The following is a 14,661-nucleotide window of genomic DNA, read 5'->3' on the forward strand; positions in this document are numbered from 1 at the left end:
AGCCTGCTTCTGACTTCTCTTCTTTCTGACATGTCACCTGTTTTAACTTCTTCCCAGGCTGTGTGTGACCATCAGAAATTATTTTATTTATTAGACTGAAGTTTTTAAGGGCAAAGTCTTGGCTTATCTGTTCTTAGCTTCCTGCACCTAGGACAGGATCAGACAGAGATTGACACACAGCTTCCTAACACTGATCCTGCAGGGATAACTGTTCTTGAAGTTGGTCTGCACTCTTCCATCTGAACTTGCATGAGCACTGTTATTGCCTGGAGGTGTCTCAGTTCTAAATTTTTTCTAAAGTCACATCCCCTTTCATTTATATTTCACAAGTAATGTTGACCCTCATGAAAAGTTTGTACTGTTTTTTTCTTTAATTATTGTTATGTTATTGCCTTATTTGATTATGTTTTGTAACTGTAGAATATAACTCCTTGAGATGGAAACATTTTTATTTTGCTATTAACAACAAAAATAATAATAACATAATGATTCTAGCATTGAATTTATTGTGTGACTATTCTGAACCAGGTCAATAGGGAGTTTCTGTAATTGGTCCCTAAGTGTTTGGTCCTCCTTATTGTATTGCTTGCATTTTGTTTACTGGTAAGTAAGCATTTAGTAATGATTGATTATATTTTAAAACACTATAGCAGATTACCTACATAGCACAAGCAGCAGTTAGTAGAAAAATGAGAAGAATTATATAATTTTTGCTATTTGGGACAACTTGAACCAGAAGAAACATACCTGAATATCAGCTCAAAGTAGCAGAAGGATGATTGATACTACAATTATCAATGCCATGTGTTGTTCTGCATCTTTGGGAATAATGGATATCTGGTTTAGTGTGCTTTGTTTTAGTCTCTTAGCTTGTAGAAAATATCTTTAAGGTTGTCCATTCAATATAAGTTCCCTTATTTCTGTCACTCTACTATCAACTGAAAACAAGACTGAGATTCAGTCGGTTTCTGACTTTGTCTAAAACTTCATTGGAAATTTTTCAGATAAAAAATAGTGTTTTTCCGAGTCCCAGGTATTTATGCTGTTTCGGTAATTTGTAAAAGGATATTTGATTAGGTTAGTTCCATGAAAGAACTTTGAGAATTTTATAGATTGGAATCAAAAGATTGGGAAGAATGCTTAATAATGTAGTATGAACTGATACTAAGGAACTAAACAGTGTCTTCTTCTATTTTATAAACTGCATTTATAACTAAATGGCTGATTGTCACTTCTCATAAGAATGGCTCAGGAAGGGATGCAAGGCATGGTACTGGAATTAACGAAATGAGCCGACACTAATAAAGGAAAAGTATGCAAATGCCAAAGAGCAAGTCCTTGTGCAGAGATGAATTTACATGCAACCTCCTCATATTTATAGCTGGCAGAAGATTAATAGGAAATAACTGTCAACCAAACCTAGGACAGAAAAACACCAGGAAGGAGGAGAGACACCATCTGTCTTTCACTAATCAGGCACTCAGTGGCATAAGAGGGTGATGACAGTGCAGCTGCAGCCTCCAGGTGTACAGAGGCATATGGCCCGTTCCTGCCCAACTGTGCCTCTTGGTCTTCGTGCCAGCTTGAGCCTCTCACACACTTCCATTTCACTTCTGTATGTGCAAACAAGATCTGTTGCTGAAGTAAACTCTTGGCATCGTAACAAATCCTTTATTATTTGTTTCATTAGTGTCCTCATAATGAACTTATAGGGAGATATTCTTAAGTTGAGAAAACTTTACAGGTAAGCATATTATACATAACACTTATTGAAAAAATTTCAGTGATAGTCACTATTACTGTGCTTTAAAAGTATAAACACACTTCTCCATGGTTACATCTAATAAGTGTAAGAGGATAGATTTGAACTCAGATGTTGCTAATTACGAAGGTCGTGCATTGCCACTGCACTAATTTTAAACAGCATAGATATCCGTGTACATTCTGAACTCTATGAAACCAAAGCACCCTAACCACACTGATTTCATCCTATTTCTAGAAATTAACTGAGTTGAAGACAAGACATTTCCATTGATGGGTTTTAATATATCAATCATTTCATCCCCCAAAATAGAGCTTAATTTCTCTATGCTTTTCCTATGGGCTGGATTAGTGGTTTACTTTTATTACACAGAAATGGTGGATATAATAGCATGCCACTCCTAAGATGGGGTTATATGTAGACTGTGCCTCTCTCTGGTTCTCTCTGGGATCATCCAGGGGATCTGCAGCCCACTGAGAGACCTGAATGACAATAGCCATGTAATTGAGTTTGGCGACAGAAATTCGTCCAGAGAGCTCTAAGGGGTTAGTCTGCAAGTCAGAGCCACAGTTTGACAACAGCCTCTGGGAGATTCCCAGTCAGATCCACTCAGATGATCTACATCCAGGATCCTCAGCTTCTAAAACTGCTTAAAATAAGAAACCTCTGGTTTTCTTTAAGTTCCTAAATTTGCAGGCATTTTTTACCACAGAATGTTCAACAACAGAATTTAAAATTTACTTTCATGAAATAAATACAATGTTTGCATGAAAAAATAAAATCGATAGTCTAGGACATTAGAGAATTTTTAAATTGCTAATGTATAGAGAATGCATTCTCATTATGAGAACATCCATGTATATAAATTTTCTAAAAATAAATTTATGTGATTTATAAAATATATAATTAATATAATTTATATATCATGTAATATATTCTAAATAAATATTTTTGTAATATGAGTAATGGGTCAGATTATTCCAAAGGTCTAGGAAATGCTTCTGAGCATGGTTTATGTTATCATATGTACTTAAAATAACAAAACTGAGTACCTTTAAAGGTGGTCTTTAATTCTGCTGAAGAACAACATGTGTTAATTTGTCACAAATACCAGCTATATTTTGTACTGCAGAAGATATTGAAGGGAACTGGAAAATTTGTGTTTTATATGTAAGTTTGACTTAGGAACTTGTTATTAATTACTTTCAAAACCTTGCCTCTGCTGTTCTGCAAAATCGGATGCTTCAAAAGAGCTCTAACTCCTCTTCCTACCCTGCCATCTTACATTCCCCGACAGCATATGTTCTAAACGAGCAGGACAATAATCCCTTAGTATGGGGTGCCTCTCATGCTTCTGTGACTTGGAAAATACTGCCATGAGCCAGGTGCGGTGGCACAAGCCTGTAATCTCAGTGACTCTGGAGGCAGAGGCAGGAGGAATATGTGTTCAAAACCAGGCTCAGCGATTTAGAGAGACCCTCTCTCAAAATAAAACAACAACAACAAAGAGGTCTGGGGATGTGGCTCAGTGGTTAGGCACTCCTGGGTTCAACTAAAAACACAAAAACAGAACTATCATGAATGCTATTATCTTCTCTGTTTTTTCTTAATTATTTTTTAAAGTCCTTTCTGAGGCCACCCCACCTTCCACAGACAAACTTATTCTTTTGCCTTCTCTTCCTGTGGTACTGGCTTGCTATAGAAGAAATATCAAAATCGTGCAGCTGCAAAAAGCCAGAGTCAAATGTTTTCTCTCACACGTGGAAGCTGTGGAGTAACTGGAACTTAAAAAGCGGGGCAGGAAAGCTCATGGAAACAGAAGTGAGAACAGGGAGTAGAGGAAGGTAACAGACCAGGGAGGAGGATGGAAAGGGAGGGACAGCCGCCTGAGACTCGCCCAGGGGCCTCAGCACAGGTGTGAACACATCGCAGTGCAGCCGGTTTCATGTACAACAGTATGCACCAGTTAATAAATAAGTCACAATTTTTATTTTAAATCGGGCACTGAACACGTGTAAGAGTGCTACCATCTGAATGTTCTGTGCCCTTGATATTTATAAGTTAAAACCTGACCTTGGAGATGATGGCATTGGGAGGCAGGGCCTGAGGGAGGGGACAAGGCCCTCAGGGCTGCACCCCAAGTGCATCCGTGCCCTTATCAGAGAGGCCCGGGGAAGCTGGCTGTTCCTTCCTGGTGCAGACACACAGCAGGTATCACCTAGGAGGAACAGGACTTCACCAGGTACCAAAACCCCGGAGACTTTATCTTGAATTTCCAGCTTCCAGAACTGTGATCAGTAAATCTCTGCTGTTCAAGTTACCTGGAATGTAGAGGTGTTTTGTTATAGCCTCCCAAATGCACCAAGACAAGGATGTCTTACTTCACTGAATTTTCCTGATATTTCAAGGAAAACAAATCTCTGTTAGCCTTTCCAAATGTAACTACATCTGGCTCCTTGTTATCACCATGTTAAGAAAATAAATACTAAACAGATATATCTCTTTTAAATTTTAAGTTGACTTATTATCTTATATTCCTAATATCAATGTAAATTGATGAGACATATTTCTTACTTCAAAGGTATTATTGTTTTATATGTTTTGTATGTTTTAAAATATCTATGTTCATTGCCAACGTTCTTTCCCAGATTTTGAAATTGCATATCTAACTGTCTATTAATATACTGGTGTGATTTCCACTCGGCATTGAGTTAAAATGTACCAAAAAAAAAAAATGTCTCTTGGTTCTTTGTAGCCTAACAATTCTTCTTTCATGATTTTCTTCACCTTAGTAAATACGGACCTCTAGTTGCTCATGTCAGACTTGTGTAAAGGTACCCCATAATACTGTCTTCATCTTACCCCAGTTAAATTCAATAGCAAATATTTTCAGCTTTCTTTAAAAGGATTTTCTACATCTGTTTATTCAGATTTTTCACCATGTGTCCAAAAGACTTGACAAGAACAATTTTAGAGGAGGGAAAGTTTATTTAGAGGCTCACAATTTTAGAGGTGTCAGTCCATGGACAGCCAACTAACTCCGCTGCCCTGGGCCCAAGGAAAGGCAGAACATCATGGCAGAAGGGTGTGGCAGAGGAGAGCAGCTCAGGACTTCACGCCAGGAAGGAGAGAGAGAGAGAGAGAGAGAGAGAGAAACTAAACTTGACTCACCAGGAACAAGAAATATAGCACAAAGGTGTGCCCCAGCGACCCACCCCCTTCAGTCTCCATCCAGTTCCTCCCTCTCAGGGGGTTAAACACCGATTAAGTTCAGGCTTTCCTGCCCAATCCTGTCACCTCTGAACTTCTCTGCATTGTCTCACACATGAGCTTCTGGGAGACACCTCATCTCTAAACCGCAGCAGCATCTAATGACTGGCATTGCTGCATTCTGGTTCAAACTAGAAGGTCTGTGGTCACCAACTGGTCTCCTGGCTTCAAGCTTTGCTACCGTTTGTTGAGGCTTCGAAGAAAATCAGAATTTTCAAAGCACATTTCCAAACATACTAATGGCCTCTGATTTCATTCAGAGAAAAAAATCAGGCATCTTCATTTCTGCTACCTATTTGGTTTCACCTTCTTCAACCCTCCCCTTTTCTGAAACACACCGAACACTGAGCAAGGTCTCTCTGCTTTAACCCAGAAAGGCTGCAGGGCCTTTGCACACTGCATTACATCTCTGCTCTTCCTTATAATCTTTGTTTATATTTTGCAATTTCTGAGGGCTCAGGAAACAGCCCACAGGTGCTCCACACACCGCATACCCTTAACATGATTTTTTTTTTCTACAGAACTCATAAGCACTTGAAATACTGTACCTTTTTATGATCCTTTTCAATAATTCTACCAACACGTGAAATTGGTAACAGACTATTTTATCTTTTGTTCAGTGTTGATGCCTGGATGATCAAAATGTGCATATGCCAATTGCCACCTTTTGAATTAAAGGTAAATCTAGAACTTATTAAAATTTGGAACAATCTAGATCTACTTCATTCTTTTTAACGGCTGCCCTGTTTTACACTTGATGGATGCGTGCTCATTTTCATCTGCCTGTTTCCATTTGGTTGTTGATTTTGGTTCCTGACTTTGAATGCTTTTCTCCTGTTTTCATATGTAAAAGATGCACCCCGCCCCAGCCTCCCCACTTCATTTCTCACTTTTTAGAAGCAAAGGCTTTAATTTCTTACCTTTTCATTTGGCATTTACATCCATGTCTCCAAGAAACTTCCTTGCACTGGCCTTTGTTGTTACTCTTTAATTTTCAATGTTATCCACGTAGAAGGTGCACACAGGTCCAACACACACACCCCAACACCTCTGCATCTACTCTGTGGTTGGTTCCCTCGATTTCTGGGCATGGGCAAGGAAAATTCTTGTGTGCTTTCCCTTTACATCAACAAGTACTTTGAGGCATGTACATATAGAGATACGTGGAGGGTTAAATGTATTCCCTCCTCACATAAGAGGATGATGAGAAGCAAATCCTTCTCAATCTATCCTTAGAGAAAACAATACTGGCACTTTAGAAAGTGTCTCCATTTACAGAGCACAGGCCTATAGCAATTAGCTCTGACTTCAAACAAGTCTTGGAATATACAATTCTGAACATGATTTAAATAAACAAATACCAAATTCCCCTTCCATGTGCTACCCAGTAATACTCTTAAAAACATCATCCCTGGAGGTTGATGAAATGATGATGTAACGATGCTGCTCGATCAATAGTCAATCAACCCAGCATGGCTGTGTAAAATAGAAGAAAAAACAATGTGTTTTAAAATGTACCATATGTGGGCATCTCTCGAGTCTGGCTGTCTCTCCCATGTGTATTTATTTGTGTACATGACTCCTTGATTTGTAAGGACTACAAAAACCATTCTTTTCTTCACTTTTCATCATTTGCTAAGGTTGAAGAAGGCTCAGATGCTATCCAACAAATGGAGAGAGGACTTCCAAGGATAACATCTGTCTCCTTGGCAGCACCTTCTCTGCTTATGGTTTGGCCTTGAAATTGCCTTTGTGCTTGGCACATCTGAGATAGACTGAACTGCTCACTCTTTTGTTTTTTAATATGAAGAAACAATTGTCTTCCAGGTAATATTTTGACAAATGTTAATTGTGTGTGTGTGTGTGTGTGTGTTTTAAGTAAACAGGCTTTCTTCACATTCTTCTGCATCCCCCCCGGAGCCCAGCCCTTGGTTTGATACATAGCTGTTGGAAGAGGACAGACCTCACTTGCCATATTGCTCCTGTAGAAATGTGCTGGGTGGGCTCTGGGCCTCCCACCTGCCTGGTTTAGCTGTCGCCGAGGTTCACATGCTTCCTTTCGTAATTAGGACTCAAATATTCCGGCAGTTTTCCTTGCTGGGAAATCACCTCTCTCTTCTTAGTGTGGGCATCTGTAGGTTATTTATTATGAATAAAATCCTGATCTCTTCCCAAAATAGTCTTTCTGATGAGAAAATTCCGTGGCTATCCACATCCCCTGTCCATCTCGGGCATCTTCCTAAAGATACACCCCAATGTATGTCTATTAAAAATTGAGGTTTTTTTCATCTTCATGACAAAACAAGAATAAATCTTTATATTCATCTTAGTTTATCTAAATTTAGATTACAAAAACTTGGAGAAAGTAACACTCTATGATAGAAAAACAGGAACAACTCCACGTAGCTTCATACAGTATCTTTTAGTTTAAGGTCTAAAAAGAAATGGGGAACAAAAATCATCAAAAATAAGAGTAGGCAAACACTTTTAACCTCATCAGTAGTTGTTAAAAAACATTCAAGGAATGGTGGCATCATAATAGAATCTGAATTGGTTTTGGCAAAGAATGGTAATAAAAGAACCTCCTGTAACTCAGAAAATAAGTTAAAATAACAGGTGAAAGACATGATTGGTCCTAAAGATACATTAAATAGACTAGAAAGTGCTTTATAAGGGCGTAGAAATATCACAATTGCACAGGACATGCATTTACTTGTGTATTGTAATTCCCTTTTGATTAATCCTTGGTAGAGATACCTTAATATTAGGTTACCTGTTTTTTGAAAATCAGAGTATGTGCCCTCCCACTAAGATTAATACTAAAGAAAAGTGATTCTAATTAGAAGTCCACAAACTTAGAAAAACAAAGGATTAACTTTGGCAAATACATGATTACTTCACTTTCTAATGCAACTCCTATAGTGAGTGCATTGTCTTGATCTATCTTGAGAAGAGTTTAACAATCTTGTCTGCCTCTTCGAGTGTCATTGAGCAGAAATAAGTGGAAAGGAGTCTTGGACACACTTTTCACACCTGGTTTTAAATGTCACAATTGAATCAGTAAACAGAGAAAGGTATTCAGTTCAGTCAGATCCCTGTCAATCTGGACAATATCTACCTGCCCTAATGGCCTCGTAAATTTGGATGGAATTCATTGTTGGGAGGTTTCACTCCTAAAGACCAACTGAGTAACACATTAAAAAAAAGAAATGCAAGTGAGGATAGCCCTGCTCAAATGCTAATCATTAATAAGTTCTTAGTGTATGAAAGCATTACTAAATTATCATTGTTACTAATGGGAAGAATACTTATGAATAATTGTGCTCATTAGCATGATAACTAAGCACCAAATTAATCTGTCGGTTTTCTGAGATGACTTGGGACAATCCAAATTTCCTAAGCATCACAGAGTTGATTCTCATAAGGAGGTTCTCCCATGTCATTAAACTGATAAAATTATATAGGCAAACTTATTTTTTTTAAAAAAATGCAAGTTATCCTCCTCATTCTGTATCTCAATTCAAAGAACATTAATTCTCTGCTTGGCTGTCTGGTCTAATGGAACTTTCTTCTCATTAAGTGGCTGGTGACAGCTTGAGAGTCATTGTACTGTGATGCAGAAAATGACCTATGTTTAAGTGGGTTAATGATCAAACTTTAATGGGAAATCTCATTGGAAGAAACACTACTTCCATTCATACTATTGATTTCATAATGGTCAATTGAGCCTTTCCTGCCATGAGATGCTTCTTTTAATATTGAGTTCTAAAAGTTGTGTTTTTGAGACCATTGTTCATTCCACCCTCATGTTACATGTTAACTCTTCCATTTTTAAATCAGCACACCTGTGTTTGCGATTCTCACACACACACATCCTGCTGAGACTCAGACTCACCACCATATTGAACAGATCCCTCTCTTCATCAAAGTCTTTCTAATTTCCCTCTTTTTTACACATTTCCTTCACTCTTGACATACCTAAAGAGCACTGCTATGTTTTGACTCACAGGCTGTTACTCTGACATTGGGTTCCAACCGTTTGGCTTCACATGTGAAGGTCTGAAGAAGTCTGCACATTGATTTGACATGACTCCTGTTAATGGTTCTGATCTCAGGTGTGTTTCTCACCCGTCTTACCCATGCAAACATAAAAATCAAGTGTTGTCTTCCAAACTTGCCATGTTTTATCATTCCCTAGCCCCCTTCCTCATTGCTTTCTCTAAAAGTCACTTTTTATTAGGAGAGTGGCTACAGTGGAAAAAAGGAGCCCTTGGTCAGTGAGCTGGTGAGTAGGGTCACTATGTAGAAGCATTTATGAGTCAGGGGAGGAGACAGAAAAAATACTTTCTAAAGCAGGGAGACATTAAAAGTACCCTTCTAAGATTCCTTCTAGGATGATATTTAAAAATGCTGTTGAGTTTGAATGTCATCCCTCATCGAAAGAATTTCTTATGCTGAACTTGTACTGTGCTCAGAAAAATCGGTATTTCCAGTGACCTCATTCCTCTAGTTGTCTAAAAAAAAATCAATCTGACTTTGAGTTGTTTTTATTAATAGACATGAAACTAAAGGCAGCACACTTACTTTCTTCTAATTAATTGCACCTTTGTGAAAAGTATCTTCATATCTAGGTTCATGATTTTACCTTTTTTAAACAATCACACATGTGTGACCTCTAAATTACTGTTATTTTCAAAAATCTCATTCTATATTCTAAAAAATTTCCTTACCAGAAGTTTGGTGATTGCAATCATAGAATTTATTCCAGACAGGAATATGTCAGTGGATCCAAGTTTGCTTGTTCCTGTTTATTGTGATTTAGATGTGGTGTCCCCCAAAAGCTCATGTGTCAGATAGTGCAAGAAGGTTCAGAGGAGAAATGAATGGGTTGTGAGAGTCTTAACCCAGTCAGCAAATTAATCCCCTGGTGAGGATTAACTGAATGGTAATTGAAGTGGTAGGGTTTGGCTGGAGGAGGTGGGAATTGAGGTGTGGCTTTGGGGGTATATATTTGTATCTGGCGAGTTTAAACCCGGGGGGTGTGGGGTGGGGAGGGTGACGAGGAACTTGTGTAGATTGATACAGCAGGAGTGGGAGCCGTTTATTGTAGGACAGGAGGGGTATATGTACACTCCACACAGCTTATCTTAATTTACATAAACTAGATACAGCAGTCAACCAATAAGGAATCTCCACACTTAATGGCTCGCTGGTGTTACTTCACAAACCACTCCCTCTGCAAAATGCCAGGCGCCATCCTGACTTGTTTACAGACTCTAACACACCACGATGTCCTACTTCACCTTGAGCCCTGAGGAATGGAGCCAGCATTCTATGGACTAAGACCTCTGGGACGGTGAGCCCCTAAATAAAACTTTCCTCCTCTACAGTTGTTCTGTTTAGATCCTTTAGTCAGAGCAGTGAAAAAGCTGACTAAAACCACTGGTAAATTATTTATTTCCTTGGGTTTTAAAGTAAGGGGAAATTGACTTAGCTATGCATTCTTGTTTGTAAACATAAGATTCCTGGCTAATTTAAGCAGAGTTTAGAATTTATTTTAGGGTTTTCAAGATGCCCACAGAATCAATACGGGGCTGAATAACCAGACCTATAATATGGGGGGAAAACACAGTAGGGACACCAGCGGCCAGTGGACAGGTAAATGGGTACTGCACATGGGCATGCAGGGCTGGCAGTGTGTAGACTATATGGCCACAGTCAGGCTGCCAGTGTGTGGAGAGATGGAGGAGTTTCAGTCCAAAACTGAAAGCCAAAAAACTCTTCTGTCAACAGTCAGTCTGAGGCCAGATGCCCATATAGGTGCAGAGAGTTTACATCATGGTGGGCAAAGAAAACACAGGACTGGCCAATGCAGACAGGGATCTTCATAGCATTTCCTTTCCATCAAATTGTACCAATTATGTTAGTCGCATTCATTGTGCATTAAGAAAGGACTGGCGCCATCTTTGACACTTGCAATTTAATCGCCTAGATATTGCCTTCAAAAGAGTGTTTAAAATATATTTGCATGATGAATTTGTCCATTCATCTTCCAAGAAACTCCAACATATTAAAATGCTTTCTTGGTATGGTAGAATAACCCAAGCCCAAAGACATGTCATCCTAATCTCCATAACTAGTAACTGTTGACTCATGTGAAAAAGAGACTTGGCAGATGGAATTAAGGCTTATGCCCTCCATGGAGGGAGATTATCCGGGATTACATAGTGTGCACTGTGAGAAGCAGGGGACCTTTGTACTATGGTCACTGAGATGTGATGCTAGAAATGGGATCAGACAGATGCAACATTGTTGGCTTTGAAGGTGGAGGGAGGAGGCCCTGAGCCAAGGGACGCAGGTGCCCTCATGATGCTGGAAAAGGCAGGGGAAGGGTTCTTCCTACATCTTCCAGAAAGGATCTCAGCCCTGCCAACGCCCCAGCCAGAGAGCCATTCAGATTCCGACCTCCAGAATTGTGAGATAAAACATTTTACTTTAATTGCTAAATTTGGAAGAACTTGTTATTATGTAATTTGCTATGGGGGCCATAGAAGCTGTTTTGTGAGTAGGTGGGTGGAAGTCCTGCTCCCTTTACTGCAGTATAGAACAGCAGAGACAAGAAGGGTAAAGGGCATAACCACAAACTGATCCAGGTGTTGAGCTGGTTCTCCTAATTATGTGCAATAAAATTGCAAGAGAGAAATAATAACTTGCTTTTTCTGCTTATGCATCATTGTGAAATATTTGCACACATGTAAGAAGTATCGTGATTTTTTTGATATTAGCATTTATATTTGTATTTTAAAACTGGATTTTTAATAGAGAGCCTAAAATATGTATTTAAAATTTGTCCCGATATTTATATAGGTACTCAGTATTTTCACTGTAATATGCTTGTGTGTTATCTTCTTCACATACTTTTTTGGGGTTCATGCATTTTTTAATCTACTACTTGAAGTTCTCTTCAGTTTTACAAAGTTTGTGATGGATTTTTCTTCAAATGTTGATTTCAGATTATTTTCTCTTTCTTTGGTACACTATATAACTTTTCAAACATGTGCATCATGTTCTATTTTTCTCTTATCCTCTTAAAAAATTGCCATCCTATCTTTTCAATGTATCATTCTTAATAATTTGCTTGGCCTATCTTCTATTTTATTAATACTCTCTTCTGTTATTTACAACCTGTTGTGAATCTATATTATTATTCATTATTAACTCACAGTACTTAGTTTTTATTGTAGAATTTTCAAGGATACATTGATTGTCTGATGACAACACTCACCTCCTAATTTATTGTACTGAATATAGTAATCAATTACTAAGACTGCTGCAATCTTCACACCATTGTTTCTTACACTCCAGGATTCTGGCCTCAGAGTCTTAGGTATCCTGGTAGTTCTTCCATGTTTTTAAAAACATGTGTTTGCATTTGTTCATAGTCCGAGTTTTCATCAAGTTTGACTTACAGCAAGATACTCTACAAAGTAGAGTATCTTGTAGCATCTACAAAGCATGATTACCATTACTTCATAAACGAGGATGGGAAGGATGCATAATGTTCAGGAAATACATGTAAGTACCAATCCCACTTAACTTGCAAACTACACTAACTTAATTTCAGAGATAAAAACAATAGACATACATTTTGGAAAATAAATACTTTTCTCAGTCTCCCTTAAGGTTTATTAGAAAAATTTTAAATGGACTATTATTAGTGGTGAAGGAATTACAAATGCTATAAATCTTTGAAGATTCATAAACTTGTATGTAAATACGTCATTTGAAAGGTACACCTGTATCAGCAATGAGTTTGCAGGATTTTCCAAATAAACCATCTTCAGTACGTTACACAATTCAACACACAGGTTCTTCTCCTCCCACTTGGGAACTGTGGTGAAACACAAAACTGAAAGTCTTGGTGGCGAAGACTAGGGTCTCTCCAGCCCACAGTGTCTGGGGTAACAAGCGTTAGAGAGAAGGAGTGGATGAGCCGCCTAGGAGCTCTGAGGAGAGTGTTCAATACAAGCACAGTAGTGGGTCATGGAGGTTTGAAGAAGTGTTTCAAGAGAGACTGTGTATTTCAGTTGGACATGAAAGAATGAATACAGTAGCCGATGACATTGAGGTAAAGAGAAGAGAAGGGATTTAATAGCAGGCACTCATTGTCGTGATAGCTGCCATAAAAAGAAACCAAGGTCATAAAAGATATTAAATATAGAAGGCCCACGGATGAGCTCAAAATATCTAGAGCATAAAAGAAATGGAGGGGAGTGAAGGAAGAGAAGACTATGGAGGAACGTTAAGGTCAGACTGAGAAAGAAACATGGATGTCCTTAATTAGGAGACAGAGCTCTATTATTTAGGAAGTATGTAAGTACATGAATTTTGATGTAAGTGTACATAAAATCAATAATAAAAATACTTGCAATCATAGAAACTGATATAATATATAACTACAAAGAACACATTACATGTTTTTGAAGTATTTGACTTACTTTGCTCATTTTTGCTGCATGGAACATTTTTATCTTATAGAAATTTTTCTCTGTGTGCCCATAAAGTAGGCAGAGTTAGATCACATTAATGATTAATATTGTTTCAGGATTGAAATCTGTGATTCATTGTTTACACAAAGTGGGTTCTAATATCATGAATGAATAATGTGAAATATTACACAAAGGAATTCAGGCACATTCTGTGGATAAAATGGTAGAGAGGCTTTGGATGAGCTTCACAAATTATTTTACGAAGCAATCAGTCCACATACAGAACAGGAGAAGCTGACTTTAGGACACGTAGATGAAAATTCTGAAAGTACTACGATTTCATAACAATATTATAATTAGGTCTGCTAGCAACAACAAGATTATCCCATTTTAATTTGTTATTAACCTCTAATTTTATCTAAAGATCCAATTTTAAATAGTCATTCACAGGTATGTGACCTTGGAAAGGTTATTTATTTTTATCAGCCTCCACAGTCCTATTTATTCCATGAGTCCATTCCCATATAGCAAGATTTTTAAAAAATTTAAAAAGGAATTTTTGGCACAAGTAACATTTTCTCATTTGCTCATGGATGCAGTTTTCAACTGCTGTTTCTGTCTTCTCTGACTTTGAAGCCTACCTGATTCTCACATTCAGATATGAGGAGAGTTGTGCTTAAGCGGTGGAACACTCTCTCTGCTTCCTATGTCAGAGCTCTGCTCCTCCCCAGTCACAAATGCTTATCTGACTTCATCAATTTGGTGGAAAAGAGGATAACAGTTGGGTTAATTATATTTTTTCCTCTTGATTTTCACTCCAGTCTAACTTATTATTTTAAACTGAGCTATCCATATATCCCTTGAATAAATCCTCTTTGTCCAAGCCACATTATTTCAATATACAGCTAGCTAGATTAAAATTTTTAATATTATATATATTTGTTGCTTTTATTATTCTGTATCTCTTTATCTACTCTGTGTCCATTTTTCCATACATTATATTTGTATCTATTATTATGGAGTGGTGTTTTTCTATACTTTTATGTGTTTTTTGGGGGGGGCTTTTTCAGTTTTTATGCAATGTATATTTATTTAACTTATTTGATTTTATTTATTTTTGGTATTGGGCATTGACTTAGA

The sequence above is a fragment of the Urocitellus parryii genome, chromosome 13, assembly GCF_045843805.1.
Source record: "Urocitellus parryii isolate mUroPar1 chromosome 13, mUroPar1.hap1, whole genome shotgun sequence".
Classification (NCBI taxonomy): Eukaryota; Metazoa; Chordata; class Mammalia; order Rodentia; family Sciuridae; genus Urocitellus; species Urocitellus parryii.